We start from the raw sequence: 22,052 nt of genomic DNA, 5'->3' as shown, positions 1-22,052 counted from the left end.
CAAATATCGGACTAGCGCAGTGTTTCCTAAATTCAGATTCGGAATAGCGCCATGTTTTGCAAATTCGGACTAGCGCAGTGGTTTTCAGTTTCGGACTGGCAGAGTGTTTTTTAGATTTAGACTAGCGCTGTGTCGGAGGAGTGTTTTCCAGATACTGCCAACTGCCAAGGGCTAGTAAAGGACTAGCCCCGGGCCTTGCCCTAGACTAGTCATGCTAGCATCATGCACTCAGTCATGCACTACACATAACTGTGCGACATACAATGTAGATTTGACACAGGTTCTGTTTTGTATTTTAATTGAGGTCAAACTCATGAACTTGCCATTTAAATGTTGATATCAAGATGAACAGAAATAAATAATCCATTCTACTTTCTAGTCATAAACCGGCACGGATCTCACTGCTTAGTGTCATGTATGGTCACTGATGGTAGGCCTATATGGTCATGAGTTTGCAATATTGAAATTGTTATTGAAATCAGTTTGCTAGCCCCGGGCCTAGCCCTAGACTAGTCATGCTAGCATCATGCACTCAGTCATGCACTACACATAATTGTGCGACATACAATGTAGATTTGACACAGGTTCTGTTTTGTATTTTAATTGAGGTCAAACTCATGAACTTACCATTTAAATGTTGATATCAAGATGAACAGAAATAAATAATCCATTCTACTTTCTAGTCATAAACCGGCACGGATCTCACTGTTTAGTGTAATGTATGGTCACTGATGGTCATGAGTTTGCAATATTGAAATTGTTATTGAAATCAGTTTCTTCCAAGTTCAAGATAAAAGTAACATGATTGTATTGAAATGTAAGTTATAAACATTCTTCCTGCTGTCCAGCGGGTATGATGTAGACACGATGATTGCGTCCTAGTCGAGCCTAGCATGCTAGCCTGCATGTCAGTCGGTCTGCTGACTCGCCGCAAAAAATACCTCCAATTTTGCACAAAACAATCCATGATGTCAAATTATAACATCCAAAGTGTCGCCATGAACGTCAGCTTCAACTTCTCCAGCCAAAGTTTTTCCATTGATAATCAGGTTTCATGTATTAAATCATGAAATTAAACCTTGTTTAATGTGTATTCCCATTGCCACACACAGCATAACGGTTGTCCGACTTAATTTCTACGATATTGCTGATGTGATGAGGCTACAATCCATAATTAAATACCGAATTAAAACAAGAAATGTCTTTAAAAAAGACAATGCCTCAAGAGATTCCAGCGGGCACCATTTGTTATTAGCTTATAAGAGATACTTGAAATGCTAGCTTTAAGCCATCTTGCAATGGTAATAATTCTGTTGTATTTAATGCAGGAATACCTGCATGCCGGGTGGTAGTCCGAATAATCAGTCCCAAAACAAAATAAGGCCCATATTCATTTACTGACATGATCGATGGACCCTGCATTTCCAATACATTGATGCTGTAGCCTTCGTACTGAGTGAAGAAGGCTACACACAAGGAAACTAGGCTATAATCACGTATCATGAGCCTAGGCCTAGACAGGCCTAGGCAAAAAAACCTTTTTCTAATAATTTCTCCGCAAGCGTCATTTATGTCGACAAATTGTTCGCAAATCCACAGTAGGGTTGCAAATATACCATATGTCACTCGGAGTGTGACAATTTGTACAGATAAAGGCTACTTGGAAATTTGATGATCATACCTAGCATAGGCCTAGGCAAAAACCCTTTTTTCTAATAATTTCTCCATAGCGTCATTTATGTCGACAAATTGTTCGCAAATCCACAGCAGGGTTGCAAATTTACTATATGTCACTTGGAGTGTGACAATTTGTACAGATAAATTTATCACAACAGGTATTTTTCTATTAATTTGGCCATTCGTCTGCATATTACCAAAAATAACGTCATTTATGTCGACAAATTGTTCGCAAATCCACCGGTTAGTTTTAAGGATATAATACATGGCATAAAATATGACAATATCAAAATAAATTTATAATGAACGCTTGTGTGGATATTTGCCAATACAATATACATCTGACATGTGTATATGATTTATGTCTTCAGTAGGAATTCGGCTGAGGAAATTCCAATTGAATGAACGCAACTTTCAAAAGCGTGACGAATTTTTTGCGTACATTGCGCGATATACGCCAGCGTGTGCGATTGTGCGTGAGTATCGCGGAAGTGAATCCAACCATGCCAACGCACTCATAGACATACCACCTAGACCTAACACGCACCGCCAATTTAGGCGTGTGCCGCTGATTCAAAAGCGTCTGTTCAAATAAATAAATAAATAAATAAAATAAATATGAGTGCCCATCCCTAACCATGGCAGTAGGCACAGACGTTAAAAGATCTAGACTGCCCTCAAGCGTTAGAGTTCGACGAGCTAGCTGGCGGAATGGCGGCTGTAAGGTCATCGCGCACGCGCAACAGATGCCATAATTACCAGCCACCAGCTCAGCAGATGGAGATGGCGCGAGATCAATTGACACTTCAAACTTTTTATCCTGTATACTACTTCATATTATTTAAAACCAATATTCCTTTTAACTTTCAATAAAAAACTGCAGACAATATTGCAGAATGCATGAATATCGAATGGCAACTCCACCGTCACGGCCAATGCAACGCCGACGCCGGTGAGTATCTCACGTCGATAAGCTTATTATTTTTTACATGTTTAGTATTTGTTTACATGGTTTATCATGTTCATTAATGTTTATTAGTGCTAGCATTCTGAACATGAGTTCGCCTACATGTAATAGCTTCAAGCTTATAAACTATTCAGAAGCAGAAGTAAATCGTCATCGTGTCAGTTAATAGCCTATGATGAGTCATTGTCAGGTTCGTTTCAGTTGATTTAGTGGCTGGGCGAGGGGAAAAAAGGAACAAAAATTGCTTCTTTAAATTTTTGGTATCGGCAGTGCAGTCAGTGAGTGGCAGTAGAATTCATGTTCACGAATTCATTGGAATTAGGTAGTCTTTGTTTGTATTTGCACACGAAAGTGGCGCATTCAAAGCTAGTAGGGTTTACAGCCATCGAATGTGTGTCACTCGACTGCGCCCATGGAACGGTCCCAAAATCTTGATGTATTCACCTAAAGTTTGGTACCGGTAGTCATGGTAGTGATGTTTATGTAGGCCTGTAATACATTACAGTGATATCTGACCAGCTCGTAACAGAATCGCATTAATACCGAATGGCCTACACAGTTTATACACAGCTGGGTGCAGCACATACGTGAAAGTGCTTTGCGTATTGTGACGGACATGAATTTTCATGGGCGTAAGTTGAAACTTTGACTCATGCAGTACAAAAACCAAATAAGTCTTGCCTTTTCGCCGATATCCGATCGCACTGTCATCTCAAAACGATATTCTACCCACAAAGTATGGGGGTGTGTGCCTATGCGTGTCACCGCGTACACTTTGCAAAAGCCTTCTGGTACCAGCGTTGAATTTACAACATGGATTTGCATTGCAATAAAAAATGCTCCACACTTTCAAATATTTGCTAATTAATCATTTCATTAATACATGGGTGCAGGGCGTTAGTCCGACATGCCGCTACTCTGACAATGCTGCTAGTCCGAATCTAGATAAGCATATACACTCTGCCAGTCCAACACGCCTCTAGTCCGAAAATGAAAACCACTGCGCTAGTCCGAAACTGAAAACCACTGCGCTAGTCCGAATCTGGAAAACACTCCTTCAGTCTGACATTGCGCTAGTCCAAATCTAAAAAATACTGCGCTAGATTCAGATTCAGATTCGGACTAGCGCTGTGCTTTTCAGTTTTTGGATTAGCGCAATGTGTTTTTCATATTCGGACTAGCGCAGTGTATTTCGGATTCAGACTTGCGGCGTGGACTTAAATAAGTGTTTTTAGAGTCGGACTAGCGGAGTGTCGCACTGTTGTAGTGGTTTTCATTTTCAGACTAGCGCAGTGTTGTCCAGATTCGGACTAGCGCAGTGTATTTCGGATTCAGACTAGCGGAGTGTCGGACTTAAATAAGTGTTTTTAGAGTCGGACTAGCGGAGTGTCGCACTGTTGTAGTGGTTTTCATTTTCGGGCTAGCGCAGTGTTGTCCAGATTCGGACTAGCGCAGTGTATTTCGGATTCAGACTAGCGGCGCGCGTGTCGGACTGAAAAAAAAAGTGTTTTTAGATTCGGACTAGCGGAGTGTCTCACTGTTGCAGTGGTTTTCATTTTGGGACTAGCGCATGCTTTTTCAAACTAGCACAGTGTTTTTCATTTTTCGGACTGACACACCCCTGAGTAAAGGGAATTTGTGTAGTCAGACTAGCGGTGTGTCGGACTAGAGGCAGATCAGATTTTAAACAGCCAGCGATCGAATTCAACGGTATCGCATCGCAAAATGCGATGCAATTTCCATTAACTGCTATGCACTTTTCCAAAATGATGGCAGATCTGTGCAAAGAGTACATTACGAGCTAAGAAAAGCAGCTCCCTGGTTGCAAGTAAAAAGAGTGATTTATAGCTCACACCAAAAGCCCGATTGACAGCCTCATCTCCCATTTTTCACAAAATTGAGATTTTTGAACAAAGCTTCTGATGGTGTTGAAATTTATCTACACACTATGATTTTAACATTTTACCCGGGGATATTTGTAAATAATTTAGCTATTTACCTTGAAACTAAATTAAAGGTATAAAGTGATCACTGATCAGATTTTTCCGTAAATATTGTGTTTTGTACCTCGCATTGAGGCCACTTCAAATTTTGAGGCAAAGTGCAATAGCCGTTTTGATGTTAAAAGTTAAAATGTGTTTCACAACAGCCCATTGTGTGGTAGTAGCTGGTAGTATACCACAATTGGGGACGAGGCTATCACTTTTCCGTTCATAACATCTAAACGGAATATATTTCTGGCCTAAAATTTCACTGGGATTATGAGAAAAATATGAGCTTTCTTCTGATGCCAAAATCTCAATTTTGATAGGAAAAAGTGGGGGATGATACTGTCGATCAGGTCACCTAAGTATGAAATTCTTATTTGCTATCTAGAGAATACATGTCACATGTATGTACATTCAATATTTGTTAATCAAAAAATTGAATTATATCTTGGTGAAATATTAGGGAGGAAATTAGGTATTTTGGTGATTTTGTTCAATTTTGTTCATTTGATATAAGTGATTAATGATTATGCTAATTATGTTTTTTTGTGTATGTTTGATTTGCAGTTGAACCAGCTTATCAATGTATGGAGATGTAAATGGATTGATTAAATCTATGAAGAGTCTGTTACTGGGGTCTTTGAAGACACAATTGATCTGTTGTTGGGTACTCGGTAAGTAGAGTCATGACAACAACAAAACTGTTATCATGCATCATGAATTGGGGGCAAAATATGTTACATACTCAAAATTAGAAATACATATGGGCATGCATCACCATGGTTCAAAAATATAGTTTTATTCCTCTCTAATTTACTAACTTGAAAATTTTTCTGGTAAAACCTTTCCAGATGTGCTAATAAATTCGTCGGTCGCAACACATAGTGGCGTACGGTGATTTTGGTCAATTTTATGAAATTTGGCCCAACGGTTTTATATATCAAGTTCTTCAAGAATACCAAGTTAGAAAACTCAACCATACTTAATTAATAAATAACGTTAATTAATTAATTGACTTATATGCTAATAATCCTGTAAGAATCCAATATCTTCCGTTTCACAAACTGACGTACGATCAACATACGCCATTATGTGAAACGGATTTGATGACATTTAGGCACATCATCTGTCAATAATGTGGCGTACGCTTCAGAAGCCAGCCGAAAACCCCAAATCTTCCGTTTCATATAGTGGCGTACGTGCGACTTACGCTTCAAAAACCTGCTGACACCCCCAAATCTTCCGTTTCACATAGTGGCGTACGTGCGACTTACGCTTCAAAAACCTGCTGACACCCCCAAACCTTCCGTTTCACATAGTGGCGTATGTGCGACTTACGCTTCAAAAATCCTCCGAAACCACCAAATCTTCCGTTTCACACAGTGGCGTATAAGTTTAGAGCTAGACATGATGCAGTCATGTCTACAGTAGAATTCATCTCGACCTTTGCAGGACTTAAACCCCATTAAAAGCTATTAAACCAAGATAACACTCATTGAAGCAGCTCAACTGATTAAATCAGATCTTCTCTGGTTGTGTACAAGTGTCTGTTTTCAATGTGCGACATCGCAATAAAGCTGGTATTACAGCTTCAGTTGGGTAACCGATTATAAAGGAAACGAAAAGAAACAATGGTATGTGTACCATTGTTCACGAAATGACACAAAGAACTGCTTTTTGTTAACCAGCATTCTTCAAAATGAGCAACATAATGATTGTTGACTTAACACAGTTTGGAAATAATTTCTTCATATTTTTGGTGTTATCTGTCGTTTACATATCCTTCCTAAAACACAAAAGTACGACCCTCTCCAAACATCTAAATTAGCTAAAAATTTAGGACATGTTACAAAACTTTATTTTCTAGAACCTATTTAGAATAATTTAAATGTAGCTTTTACCGTTTTTTTGTGGCATCCTTCAGAAGTGAGCGGTCCGATACCAATATTTTCGGTCAAATCTCCATTCAATTAACACGGGGAGTTGGCTAGCTATGCCTTGCCCTCACTCATATTTTACAAAAGTACGACCATTTCTGAACATCTAACCTAGCTGTAATTTTAGGTCATGTTAGAGAAATATATTTGCTAGAAGTTTTGGAGAATAAATAAAATATTGGCTGGTTATTTTTTATTCTGTTATGTTAACTAGGCAAGTGTCCATTCTCCCAACATACATCATTTGTTGAGGTCACACATCAATGGTGAGAGCACTGTGTATTGTGTATAGGAAAACGGACAGTAACTGCAGTATGATATATCATGTGAAAGTTATTCCTTTTTAACTATTTAAGTTACAGTTTAATAGTTTAATCCTTTAACTTCAATTTCAAATGTAATCGGTCCACTGAGAGATTATATTGGAGGAGTACTGACTATGTTATTAGTAGCATATCCTTCAAACGCGTTTTTCTCAGAAATGTATTTTGCGTTTGTCCTGCACGTACGCCAGTATGTGTTGCGACCGACGAATTGCAGCCGATCAAAAAAAGCAAACCTGTTTTATGACATTATCAATCAAAAAATTTTCCTTCATGTCCTACATCAAATTTCCTCATCAAATTTTCATTAAATGATTTTGAACTTTTAAAACAGTAGGGTAAATCCTTCAAGAAATGAATTAATGCTTAGTACATACATTTTAAACATATAGGAAAAGCCTAGACCCATGGCACAGAATACAGTAACACTTGACACTTGCAACAAATCCATCAGTGCATTGCATAAAATAACATATTGATCATACATCAAATTGTTTTTTAATTCAAGCTTTTTAAACATGTTCTTATTGTCTTGTTTCACAGGGGCATGATGATTTGAAAAAGGGACCTCACTCACCTCGGGACATCAATCTACAATGTACTTCATGAGAGCTGCCATCGTTACAGGAAAAAAACATGCTTTTAGAATGGAGCGCACATATTCTTGTTGTTTATTCAACCTTCACATTTGTCACACAATTCTATAAAGTACCGTAGCAGTATTCAGCAAAAATCAGTTGTGCTGAATTAAATCACCTTTGGTAGTAAGTGACATTAATCAGACTATCTTTAAAGATCTGAAGATGGACTAAGATGGACTTTACATACGAATGACACTTTATGTGTCGTGTTGAAAACTTGTGGAAGAGGTAGCCCAGTCAAATTAAGGTAACTAAGGGCTTGACCCATCACTAATTGCAACATCTCTCAAACTTGAGACGAGACATGATATAGCTGTTATCTTCAGTAGATAGCACTACGCACTGAATAAGGCCAAGAAAAAATGTTTGCTTGCCCTCCAGCGGTGGGTGGTCAGTTGGAAAAATATTTTTATTTTTTTAATGACTCGCTACTGTATAGGCCTGTAGGCAATGAACATTGGTCATGTGGAAAGATACATCAATACTTCACAGTCTTGCATATTGAAGGTCTGAAGTGATTTTTAAAATCACTTCAGACCTTCAATACGCAAGATACACCATAGAAATTGATTCAATTAGAGTGACTGCACATTGATGCATGAATGGATAGTTATTAAATTATCAGTAGATAGTACTATACACTGTAATCAGCAGATCAGTTATCTTCAGTAGATAGCACTATGCACTGTAATCAGTTATCTTCAGTCGATGGCTCTAATATGCACTGTATGATCAGCTGTGAGAGTTTACAGTAATGATTTACTTGTCTTCAATAGATGGCACTATGCACTGTAATAATTTGATCTGTTATCTTCAGTAGATAGCACTATCCACTGTAATCAGTGGATCTGTTATCTTCAGTAGATAGCACTATGCACTGCATAATCAGTATAGTATTTGAGTGTTACTTTCAATAGATAGTACTTTACACTGCATGATTAGTGGTGTATTTGTCTCCTATCATCAGTTGATTGGTTCCATTTTTGTATCGCCTGAACTTCAGGATGGGACTTAGTAATCACTATTTCTGTCTGTCCGTGTGGATGGATTGATGGATGTGGGGGGTGTGGATGTGTGTGTATGTCCGGAGCTGTATCTAGGGAACCGTAAGACCTACGGGGACGCTACTAGGTGAGAGGAAGGATATCTGAGTTTGCTCCGTAACATATGTTTTCGGTAAAAAATATGCAAATTAACATAGCTAATTTGCATCATTTATGCGAAAATCAGCGTAAATTGATAGCGGCGTTTGTGGACAGACTACTTCAAGATCTGTCGGGTAACGAAACCTGTTGACAGAAATGATACACACCTGCTAATCATATTAGTTTTTCAGCGAAAAGTATGCGCATTTAGTTGTTAATTTACATAATTTATGCGGAACGCTTTTACAAATATGGTAGGAAATCTGAAGAAATTCGCCTTGTGGAGCTGTATCTGGGGATCCGTAAGAACCCTAAGCGCTATGATGATGAAACTTGGTAGGGGGTAGCAAAAAGGGGGGCCCTGAAATTTTTTGACTCTCCTAAGGGGGGGCCCTGAAAAAAATGACCACAAATTTTCCAGGAAAAATTGAGTTTATATTCTTTTCTATAGGGTTGACCCATAATTTTCATGAAAAAAAGGGGGGGCCCTGAAATTTTTGAGGACCGTAAAAAAAAAAAAAAAAAATTTTTTGTGATGAATTATTTTTGCATCAGGCCCCCCCTTACAAGTGTTTGTGAATGGTCCCTTATAGTCAAATTTTTTAAGGTAATTTCAGGGTCATCCCAGGTCACCCAGGGGTCATCTGAGGTCAAATTACTAAAAACTTGTATGGGCATGAAACTTGGTGGGTACAGTCAACATTTAGAGCAAAATTTTCAAAAGGTCATTCCGAGGTCATCCAAGGGTCACCTGAGGTCAAATTACTACAAACTGTTGTATCATGGGCATGAAACGTGGTGGGTTCAGTCAACATCTAGAGCCAAATTTTTGGAAGGTCATTTCGGGTCATCCATGGGTCATCTGAGGTCAAATTATTAAAAAATGTTGTATGGGCATGAAACTTGGTGGGTACAGTTAACATTTAGAGTCAAATTTTTGGAAGGTCATTTCAGGGTCATTTGAGGTCACCCAGGGGTCATCTGAGGTCAAATTACCAAAAACTCACATGGGCATGAAACTTGGTGGGTACAGTCAACATTTAGAGCCACATTTTTGGAAGATCATTTCAGGGTCACTGGGGGTCATCTGTGGTCAAATTAGTAAAAACTGTCAAATGGGCATGAGACTTTGTTGGTACAGTCACCATCAGCCAGGTAATTGTGCCCAACTGAGAACCACCAAAATTTAGGTGTCAAAGGTCAAATTTCAATATTGGTCCAATCAAGCTCAAATTGAACAGGCAAATACCAAAAGTAATCGCAAAGGCAGGTGGACGCGAAAGCAGGCGAGACTCGTGGTTCGAGAACCGCCTTGTTTTCTATGCCCCCTGTGGTATCCACGAGGGGTCGAAGGTCACAGTGGGACCAAAACTGAAAAACAGTCCCATCATGTTGTAATGTATCTCATATTGTTCCTCTTATCACCAATGATCACGGGGAATAAAAAAATGTATTGTCATATTTTTCTACAGTGCTTAGTTCAGGAGTTAAATAGGTCAAATGTCAAAACTTTTTTCAGTGTTGCTAGTCTTCAGGAAATTTCCTGATTACAGGAAATTTTACTTGGGTGATCCTGTACAAATGTATAGGTAATGCACATTTTCAGGATATTTTTTGCCATTTCAGGATTTTTGACATCACTGACTGGCACAGAGGTCAAATTTTAAAAATTGTCAGATTTCATCGAAACTGGTGTCATATTACTCCCCTTAACATAAGAAATCTAAAGTCAAACATGTACTTAAGTTACAATTTTGGTGTAATTTGTATTGTTCTGTCCCCCTTGGCCTTGAGAGTTAATGTAGCCAAAGTCCAATATAGAAACAACTATTCAGGGACTTTGCTGCTTCAAGAGCGCACACCCTAGACATTCCACAAATAGCCATCGCAACCAGGATCAGCTCCCCGAGTTTCGTACGGGTTACAACGAGACAATTAGCAGTAAGTTCCTTGTCCAAGGGAATTTCAAGCTAACTCAATTTTTCCACCAGCAAACATTGTAATATTGGCCCAGTAATGGCTTAAACCGGTCTACTTCTGGCAATACCGGACACGGCTGACGGAATAACGCCAGTACAAATCCGATACTGGTTAAAATGTTTGGTCGCCGTTTTCTTATCAGGATAAGCTGTGCCGTACTTGGTCCATTATTGGGCCAATTGAAGACTACCTGAATATGGCATCGAGCCGGCATGTACAAACTGGCCCAGTTGCGGCAGAAACTTGTTGGCCGGGCTTGTAGGCCCCGAGTACCGGCCCTGTATTGGCCCAATGTTGCATTAATGTGGGCGTGGTTTTGAAACCCTGACATTTTTTACTATCAAAATACAATATTTGAAGCTATTTGATCATTATCATCTTCATTTTGAAGGGCCACATGATATTATTATTATAAAGAAAAGGCAGCGAGTTTACGCTTGTTCCTAATATTTCATTTACTGCCTTGTAAAGAATCTATGTGAGCAAGGCATAATTGTTTTCTGATGACACCATAGAATATATATTTCATTTATCAATGGCTCAGTTTTGTAAGCTTAGTTTGTTATCGAACTTTAATACTTTGCACATCAGGTAATACCAGGGCCGTGACACTCGTATTCAATCCCTGTATAAAAAGTGAAGTCACTTCGCCGGCAGTTTGATTGACATTGATTGACGGTTGCTATGCCGGTTGCTATGCAATCCAGTGCGCAGCCTAAAACTTACGTACTTGTGCACGTATTTAATTTGCGTACGGCCAAAGGAACTTGTCCTGTATTGCGCTGACAGCTTTCGTCAATGATTGACAGTTCTTGAGCATTTCAGTGCGCAAATTAGTCTTAGTTCCAGACGTGCAAGTACACAAACGATTGTAACGCAATTTGAAAGTACGTTTATTTGTTTTAGGATAGATATACCCTTTTCATCACAATTTGTGTTAGTAGAGAGAAAATTTGACGCATTCGTTACTTGTTTTATTGATTTTCGAGCTAATTTTATGTATGAAATATGCACATTTAGACCGCTACAGTACAAACGACAGTCCGTCTTGATCAAGTCTAACATCGTCAGGCTAAAATCTCCTCAATCTTGAACGACTGTCGAGGAAGTCTATTTTGAGCTATTTTTCCAAGATGGCGCCCATCGACTGCCAATTATTCGGACCCTTTCCGGCAAAAATACAGCTTATTTAGCCAGTCTCGTCATGGGGTATTCGGTTATAATATTTTCCTAGCATATTGAGCTAACTCCTCAGCTATTTGGTTTTTCACGATATGATAGTAATAGAAAGATTCGACCAAATGTTCGCCGTTTTTCGCCATTTAATTTTTTTTGGAAACGATGACGTAAACATTGCATCATCTCTTCCACAGGTAATACACTCCTACACGTACAGGGGTACTATGCCATCACATGCATTATAGCGCATAGGCTGAATGACTGACTTCATTTGCGCAAACGAGTGGCTTATCCTATAGTATATTAGTACTCGAGAATCCTTGGTAATACCAATTCAATTATGCTGAGTGCAAGTAAGTTTCCTTTTCAAAGGGAAAATATCTGGTTGAACAGGTGGAACTAGCCAATAATGCCTGAACCGGGTAAAAGAGGAATAGAACACTGTACCGCTAGACGTGGACCAAAAAAAAAAAGGATAAAATAAAAAGGACCAAAATTGGACCATTACCGTTTACTTACGGTTTCATAATGGGAACATATTGGCAATATTATATTGGCCCAGTACAGTATTGAATAAATTGGACCTGTACTGGGCCAATTTCAACCCATTTTGGCCCAGTGCTGGCAATATCTATTGGGCCAGTCGAATGCCCGTGTGCACGACCGTACCGGACCAATACAGGCTGCCATTCTTGGTCCATTATAGCAGCTTTTATAGAGCCAGTATCGGGCCGATTGTATAATGTTTGCGTAATAGGCACCGCCAGGGTTCGAACCCGCAACCTCTCGCACCATAGTCGAACGCCTTATCGATTGAGCTAACTTGACTTAGGGCCTATACACAACCACGACTTATTAATCTTTTAGGGGAAAATAAGATAATGAATAACGTAACTTGATAAAGTAAGGAATGACGGCGCATTAAATATCCAAATAGGCCTAAATGTGTAGGCCTACTTAATTCCCTGCATGCTTACGGTGGCTCCGCACTATCTTAGCATAAGCAAGCGAGGTATGGTAGGTGTAAAAAAACCTGTTGGATTCAAATGGACGTTTTCAAACATTTCAATCAATCAATCAATCAATCAAATTTATTTCCATCAAAAATTAAAACATACAAATAACAAACATGATAAAACGATGGAGGAGACACAACTAGAAGCAAAAGCCTGTAAAATGTTGTGCCCCCTGAAACACTTAAAGAGCCTAAATATATCAACACAGATACACAAAATGAAAAAATACAATATACCAAGCCTGAAAGGAAAAAAGATAATACACTTGATTTCTCACCTCACACTCACACCAGGCACACTCCACCACAAAAATGTCATAGGCATGTAATAAAAGGTATGCACATAAAAATAAATTTATATGTGTAAAACATTTATTTATATAAAATTCAGTAGTATTAACCAAATGTTACCATATCAATGAATTTTACTTGTAAATATCAAAAACAGATTTCAAGTTTGACTTAAAATGGCCTAAGGTTGCTGACATTTTAACATTTTTTGGCAATGCATTCCATACTTTTGGTCCAACCGTTAAGATACTGTTGATTTTGTGGATAGGTATTTTATAATCATTCCTATTCCTTGTATTATAGTTATGATTTTCTTTGTGAGTCTGGAAGAAATTTTCAAAAGATCTAGGTAACATTTTGTTATTATACTTAAACATAAATATAGCAACTTCCTTATTGAAAAAAAAAAAAATATTTAATACCTTAAACATTTTGAAAATTGGTTCAGTGTGACTAAGATAATCACTATTGGAGATTACTCTCATGGCACGTTTTTGGAGGCGGTACATTTTATTCATGTGTTCTTTATTTGCATTTCCCCACGTAAATTTTGTGACGTAAATAGAAAAGAAAAATAAAGGCGCAGTGATTTAGGGGCCTATAGTGCGCTACACACAGACGCAACGCCTAGACGTTGATCCACAAGCCTCAGTAGACTTTACAGGTTGTCGCTGACCACTACGGTCCACATCATTCCATATAAAACCATTAAACAACAAGAAATGTCTTTAAAAAGACAATGCCTCCAAGATACCAGTGGACACCTTTTGTTATTAGTTAAGGAGATACTTATAATGCTAGCTTTAAGGCCGCCCGCTATTGGATATAGATTTTTGTCTGATTAAAATATGTGAGTCCATTTTCTCCTGATACAAGACTGACAATTTTATTTTAATCGGATATTCGGTTACCAAAATATGGCCTGTCAAAATGGAGCGAAACTAAGTCGTTGGCAACAACTTTCTTTTATTTTTGTTATGCAATGTTGTCAGGTAGGCCTTATTTTCTAATTATATACGCAAGAATTATGCAAAGTAAAATTTTCAGATAGGCTACAAAATAAGATATAAAACCCATGGATGCATTTGGCAAATTTGAACACCACTGCAACAGTCCGACACACCGCTAGTCCGAATCTGAAAACACTTTAACAGTCCGACACACCCCTACCTACACTGCGCTAGTCCGAGTCTGGAAAACACTTCGTCAGTCCGAAACTGCAGAAAACCAAAGCGGTAGTCCGAATCTGAAAATAACAGCGCTGGTCCGAATCTGAAAAACACGGCGCTAGTCCAAATATCGGACTAGCGCAGTGTTTCCAAATTCAGATTCGGAATAGCGCCATGTTTTGCAAATTCGGACTAGCGCAGTGGTTTTCAGTTTCGACTGGCAGAGTGTTTTTAGATTTAGACTAGCGCTGTGTCGGAGGAGTGTTTTCCAGATACTGCCAACTGCCAAGGGTTAGTAAAGGACTAGCCCTGGCCTAGCCCTAGACTAGTCATGCTAGCATCATGCACTCAGTCATGCACTACACATAACTGTGCGACATACAATGTAGATTTGACACAGGTTCTGTTTTGTATTTTAATTGAGGTCAAACTCATGAACTTGCCATTTAAATGTTGATATCAAGATGAACAGAAATAAATAATCCATTCTACTTTCTAGTCATAAACCGGCACGGATCTCACTGCTTAGTGTCATGTATGGTCACTGATGGTAGGCCTATATGGTCATGAGTTTGCAATATTGAAATTGTTATTGAAATCAGTTTGCTAGCCCCGCCTAGCCCTAGACTAGTCATGCTAGCATCATGCACTCAGTCATGCACTACACATAATTGTGCGACATACAATGTAGATTTGACACAGGTTCTGTTTTGTATTTTAATTGAGGTCAAACTCATGAACTTACCATTTAAATGTTGATATCAAGATGAACAGAAATAAATAATCCATTCTACTTTCTAGTCATAAACCGGCACGGATCTCACTGTTTAGTGTAATGTATGGTCACTGATGGTCATGAGTTTGCAATATTGAAATTGTTATTGAAATCAGTTTCTTCCAAGTTCAAGATAAAAGTAACATGATTGTATTGAAATGTAAGTTATAAACATTCTTCCTGCTGTCCAGCGGGTATGATGTAGACACGATGATTGCGTCCTAGTCGAGCCTAGCATGCTAGCCTGCATGTCAGTCGGTCAAATTGTTCGCAAATCCACAGCAGGGTTGCAAATTTACTATATGTCACTTGGAGTGTGACAATTTGTACAGATAAATTTATCACAACAGGTATTTTTCTATTAATTTGGCCATTCGTCTGCATATTACCAAAAATAACGTCATTTATGTCGACAAATTGTTCGCAAATCCACCGGTTAGTTTTAAGGATATAATACATGGCATAAAATATGACAATATCAAAATAAATTTATAATGAACGCTTGTGTGGATATTTGCCAATACAATATACATCTGACATGTGTATATGATTTATGTCTTCAGTAGGAATTCGGCTGAGGAAATTCCAATTGAATGAACGCAACTTTCAAAAGCGTGACGAATTTTTTGCGTACATTGCGCGATATACGCCAGCGTGTGCGATTGTGCGTGAGTATCGCGGAAGTGAATCCAACCATGCCAACGCACTCATAGACATACCACCTAGACCTAACACGCACCGCCAATTTAGGCGTGTGCCGCTGATTCAAAAGCGTCTGTTCAAATAAATAAATAAATAAATAAAATAAATATGAGTGCCCATCCCTAACCATGGCAGTAGGTGAAGCCACGTATCCACGTATTTTGGTCGGTTGGTCGGACGCGGAGAAAAAGCGTTCATATCTGGAGAGAAAGACGCGCTTTGCATGATTGCTACGCCATTATCGCTCGCGTCAAATGCAACATGTTCCGTAGACGCGACTGGAGAGAAAGACGCGCTGGTTTGTGTGATTCCTGCGCCATTATCGCTCGCATCAAATACAACATGTTCCGTAGACGCGAACATATCTGCTTGCTTGCGCCCAGGTATTCGTCCTTGTCAAAGTCGTTGCTAAGCAGTGTCAGCTTCACTACGCGAGTCAAAGTCACTGGTCTAGGTGCTCGTTTGTCTGGGAACACACTTGTGATTGGTTAGCATTGTATCCAAGGTCGTGCGTTCACGCTGTAGTTTGAAATATGCGATATACGATCGCGGTTGGATCGAGTGCAGCTGTTGAAACCTGCGTTCATTCAATAGTCTCAGCTTGTAGTAAGTTAGACCCTCCCTCGGGTCCGTGGAGAACGACTGGTAATGTAGATTACATAGCATTAAAAATCAACCCAATACACGGAATCAGCGCTCAATGGACTTTCGCGTTCACTTATAATACGAGTATATTTCTATATTGCTGCATGGTTGACTGTGGTGGGTGTAATTAGTGGCGTCGATTTGTGGATGAAGAGGAATGGGTTTTGGGCATTGAAGAAAATAGGGGGGGAGTTGGCATTTTTTTCATAGGGCATTACGTAATTATTTATTGTTACATTATCCAGAGATGGAACCGAACCGAGACTGGGGGCCAGTCTAGTAGTAAGTAGGTATGCCAGGTGAATTCAAATTTGCCATCAAACTGCATCATTTTATATATCAAATTGATTAAAGCCCTTGAGTAAAGAAAGCCAAAACTGAAAACCTTTTTTCATAGCACTTTCCATAGCTAAGTTACATCTTGTCAAAGATTGACTTTCATCAAAAAGATTCAGCTAGCAAAATTCCCCCAAAACAGCATTTCGGTGGTGTTTCTAGGTCTTAGACCTCATGTTGATAGCAGCTTTTTTAATGGAACTGCTATCAAAATCCTCTAAAATTCCATGTGCGAGTAACTTATCACCATAAAAATCATATATTTGGGTTAAGTGAGGTATAGACAACATATTTATGTAGGTTTCCTTGACCGGCCAGTTCTTTTATATTTCCATGTAAATATATGTATTGTGTTCAAGGCGAATTTGGCTGACTAGCAAATGTGTTAACTAAGGTTTGCCTGGCATACCTATAGAGGCATTGCATGTGACGTATCATCCCGTAAATATGGCAGACTACTCAAATGCATTCAACAAAAGCATAATTGCAATCTACCGTGACAGTTCGTCTCACACACATAACCCTGCACTACGATCAAATAGGTTGATGACAACATTTGATTGAATGGACTGTACTCCGCCATAACTACGGTGAAGGACACCGGTTCAAATTCTTTGTTTGGAGCCAATCAATAATTTCATGCAGGGCCTCTATAGTAAGAAGCAACAAATTTCAAATGTTTGAGGACTTGTTCTCATTGCTTACCCCGAGTTGCTTACCTGTATTTTCACATCATATTTTGTGGTCAAAATGATTACAAATGTGTAAATTTGCAATCATTTCGTCGTGTGTACGCCGGCGAACGTTGTCAGTGCTACTACTTCAATCATGTCAATAGTGAAACAGTTGACGCGGTTTCTCCAACATAATCGAATGCTAATTTACGCACCCTTATCAGCAAAAATACAGCTGATTTAGCAAAAGTGAACATAAAGTCATCGGTTATAATATTTTCCTAGCATATTGAGCTAACACCATAGCTACTTGGTTTTTCACAATATACTAGTAATAAAATAAGAAAATCAGTAAGCTTACCCATCGAGCGATGCTTAAACTGAGCAGTACTCGAGAATCCTTGACCTGAGACGAATATACCTAGGCTAGGGGAGACCGGGGCAAAGTGGGACACATTTTTTTTATCCAGCCCAATCAGGATTACGAAGGAAGGCAAGGCAAAACTTAAGGTTTACAAGATACATATTTAGTGCATACGCACCAATATGAACCTCGCGCCAATCGGGCCGTCTTCACGTACCAGAGGTAAAGTTTGACATATCGCACGACTCTGGGATATTTGGTTAAAAAGATAGAGGGTTAAGTGCACAAAGTACAAAAAAGTAACTATATCTCATAAACCAATGATCCTACAGAAATGCGACCACTGACTTTTTTGTTCCTTATGACCAGAGGAAAAGTTCGACATATCGCACGACTCTGTGGGATATTTGGTTAAAAAGATAGAGGGTTAAGTACACAAAGTACAAAAAGTGACTATATCTCATTAACCAATGATCCTACAGAGATGTGACCACTGACTTTTTTGTTCCTTATGACCAGAGGAAAAGTTTGACATATCGCACGACTCTGTGGGATATTTGGTTAAAAAGATAGAGCGTTAAGTACACAAAGTACAAAAAAGTGACTATATCTCATTAACCAATGATCCTACAGAGATGTGACCACTGACTTTTTGTTCCTTATGACCAGAGGAAAAGTTTGACATATCGCACGACTCTGTGGGATATTTGGTTTAAAAGATAGAGCGTTAAGTACACAAAGTACAAAAAAGTGACTATATCTCATTAACCAATGATCCTACAGAGATGTGACCACTGACTTTTTTGTTCCTTATTAGTCCAGTCAAAGTGGATTTTGACTCACCGCTAATTGCAACAGAATTTTTTTCACTCCTATGAATGTCAGAGATGTCCCTTGAATAGCATACAAAAAGTATACTAAAATATACTTGGTGGAAAGGTAGTTTTTGGCGGGAAAAGGTCATACAGGGGTCAAATTTCAAAATTGCTCCAATCATTTTAAAAACTATACCAAATTATTCCTCTTGTCATAAGGATTCAGAAAAAATATAGTTTGCCATATCTGTGATGTATGGTTCTTGAGTTATAACCGAAAAGGTCAAAGGTCAAATGTTGGGTTCAACAGAGGTCAAAAAACTAAAAATTGTCTGATTTTAACCAAAATGGTCTCAAATTGTTCGGCATGCAAACATAATTCATTTAAAGAATATTTGCACTGTTTAGGTTGTTTAATTACATGCGTAACATCGAAAACTAGGTCAGGGTCAATAGAGTTCAATGGTCAATGACCTCTTTTACTCTGCTACCTAGGTAACGAAACATCCAAGATATGGCAAACTATTCTTATTTTGGAATGTTTTTAAAGGACGAACACATTGAGACCATTTTCAAGAAGATCGGAGCATTTTTTCGAAGTTGACCCACGTGGAGCCCAAATTTTGACCTTTGACCTTTTTGCTTATAACTTGAGAATGGTACATCACAGATATGACAAACTATACTTTTTCTGAATCCTTAAGACTAGAAAAATGCTTTGGTATAGTTTTTAAAAAGATTAAAGCAATTTTAAAATTTGACCCCTGTATGACCTTTTCCCGCCAAAAACTACCTTTCCACCAAGTATATTTTAGTATACTTTTTGTATGATGTTCAGGGACATCTCTAAAATGTATAAAAGTGAAAAAAATTCTGTTGCAATTAGTGATGGATGACACCACTAATTAGTTTAGATTGACTGGACTATATGACCAGAGGAAAAGTTTGACATATCGCACGACTCTGTGGGATATTTGGTTAAAAAGATAGAGCGTTAAGTACACAAAGTACAAAAAGTGACTATATCTCATTAACCAATGATCCTACAGAGATGTGACCACTGACTTTTTGTTCCTTATGACCAGAGGAAAAGGTTGACATATCGCACGACTCTGTGGGATATTTGGTTAAAAAGATAGAGCGTTAAGTACACAAAGTAGCAAAAAGTGACTATATCTCATTAACCAATGATCCTACAGAGATGTGACCACTGACTTTTTGTTCCTTATGACCAGAGGAAAAGTTTGACATATCGCACGACTCTGTGGGATATTTGGTTAAAAAGATAGAGAGTTAAGTACAGAAAGTAGAACAAAGTGACTATATCTCTTTAACCAATGATCCTACAGAGATGTGACCACTGACATTTTTGTTCCTTATGACCAGAGGAAAAGTTTGACATATCGCACGACTCTGTGGGATATTTGGTTAAAAAGATAGAGGGTTAAGTACACAAAGTACAAAAAAGGATGCAGCCAAAGAGAGGAGCTTGTAGTCACCTGCTCCGCAGCCGACTGATGATTCCGCTTTGCCCCGTGTTCCACTTTGCCCCGGTCTCCCCTAAATATTCGTATCAGGCTGAACTATTTAGGTACCGTTCACAAAATAATTCGACATTTTTGTAAGACGGGGGGTGCAGGCCCTCTAAATATTCGTAAAATCCTTCACAGATACCTTATTTCAGATTAACTTCTTTAAAACAATACAAACTTCACACATTCAAAGCTTTATATTCTTTTCAAATTCCAGAATCAAGTCAAATATTTTTATAATCACTCTTCAAGGCAAACATTTTACTACAACCCCGTATAAAGAATTTATGACCGTCCCTGCCATTTTTTTTTTTCTAATGCATAATTCATTAGCCCGAAATGCAGACTTATTGAGCATTTTGTACTGTAAGAACTTCGTGGCAACATGGAAAACGTAGCCCAAATGTACTTGACAGAATGATTTGTCATGGCAATCCGGCCATTATTTCGCCCAATAGTCGTGTTTCATGTTCCAATTCGAATACATACTGCTTTCGGCAGAAAAATACTAGTTTGCGTCTGACGTCAGGACAAAGGCGCGCCGTGATTGGTTGCTGACCTGCGCAGTATGGCATTTTTGGTCTGGTTGACAGGACGCGTCGACGGCATACGCAAGCTAGTCTTTTTAATTCGGTCTTCAATTATACAATATATGAGTTTAAAAAAAATTCTAATGCATAATTCATGAGCTTGATAGACCCGCACCATTGTCGCCACGTGCTAGGTGTTTCTAGAATCCCTATAAAATAAGATTAATTTTAATGCTAAGTAATTGCACATGCTGAGGAAGCGTGATTACCTTTTTGAACATTCGGAAATGGCGATAGGCGAATTTATGTATGGCGCAAAGAGGTGGGGGATATAGATTGGGCTCTCGATATTGGGCGGAAATTAGAGTACTTGTCAGAATATAAATTTGTACAATCGGCCTACATGCCGCACAATGTGCGGCATTTTAGGTGTAAATTTCAAAGGCAGAAAAACACAGAGACTTTGCTGCTAAGAAGCGCACACCCTAGACATTCCACAATTAACCATCGCAGCCAGGATCAGCTCCCCAAGTTTCGTACGGGTAGTAAGTTCATTGTCCAGGGGAATTTCAAGCCAACTCAATTTTTACACAAGAGCGTACTAACTACCGCCGGCAGGGTTCGAACCCGCAACCTCTCGCACCATACTCGAGCGCCTTTATCAATGGAGTTAACTTGACGGCTAAACGTAGGCTTACCCACCAAGGTTTACACTACATAAGGTGTATCAAAATAATTGGTACCCATCAATTTTGATGTTTATTGAAAAGCCTGCCTCTTCGTTTGTCCGTGGGAACACGAGAAAGACAATAATATATATTTAGATAAGATAAAGCCTTCGCATTCACACGAAAGATATTCACATGCCTATTTCTCTGAGAACAAGCTTTTTCGTCTTCAATTTTTTTACTTAAAAATTTGAAAAAGTGGCAATATATCTATGAGGTATGCCCTAAATGGCGTTGATAAATGAAGACACACCTGAAGGGGAGGCCTTTCTGTAATATGCCCCTCTCTCGGGTTCAAGTTCACACCATTATGTGTATTTGGTTGGGGTTTATTTGTGGGGTTTTTTAATAATGATTCCTCGTCATGATTGTTTTGTTGATCTGTGTCTGTCATTTCCCAGCTTTTATGGATGCTGCCCGTGCTTCTTGCCATGTGCATTCACTTCTGGACACAGATCATCTCCATGTATTTTAATTTTAAATAACTTCCATGATGTGTGATTTGATTGTGCATATATGCACAGTAGTTGATTAAGAGCAGGGGGCTGGTGGTTATTATCTTTGTACCAGAGATGTAAGTTTTCGGGAAATTTCGGGGAATAAAAAAAAAAGTTCACACCATTTTCTAATAGGGCCTAA

The 22,052-nt window shown here is 38.7% G+C and overlaps 1 long non-coding RNA gene across 1 annotated transcript; it reads left to right on the top strand.

Moving 5' to 3' along the window:
- The first annotated feature begins 2,103 nt into the window (after positions 1 to 2,103).
- On the top strand, positions 2,104 to 7,880 carry LOC140149828 (uncharacterized). Its single transcript, XR_011858744.1, has 3 exons — positions 2,104 to 2,629; positions 5,200 to 5,306; positions 7,436 to 7,880. It is a non-coding gene; the product is annotated as an uncharacterized lncRNA (long non-coding RNA).
- The last annotated feature ends 14,172 nt before the right edge of the window (positions 7,881 to 22,052 follow it).

This window comes from Amphiura filiformis, chromosome 4, assembly GCF_039555335.1.
Source record: "Amphiura filiformis chromosome 4, Afil_fr2py, whole genome shotgun sequence".
Classification (NCBI taxonomy): domain Eukaryota; kingdom Metazoa; phylum Echinodermata; class Ophiuroidea; order Amphilepidida; family Amphiuridae; genus Amphiura; species Amphiura filiformis.
This window is presented reverse-complemented; position numbering and strand designations above follow the sequence as displayed.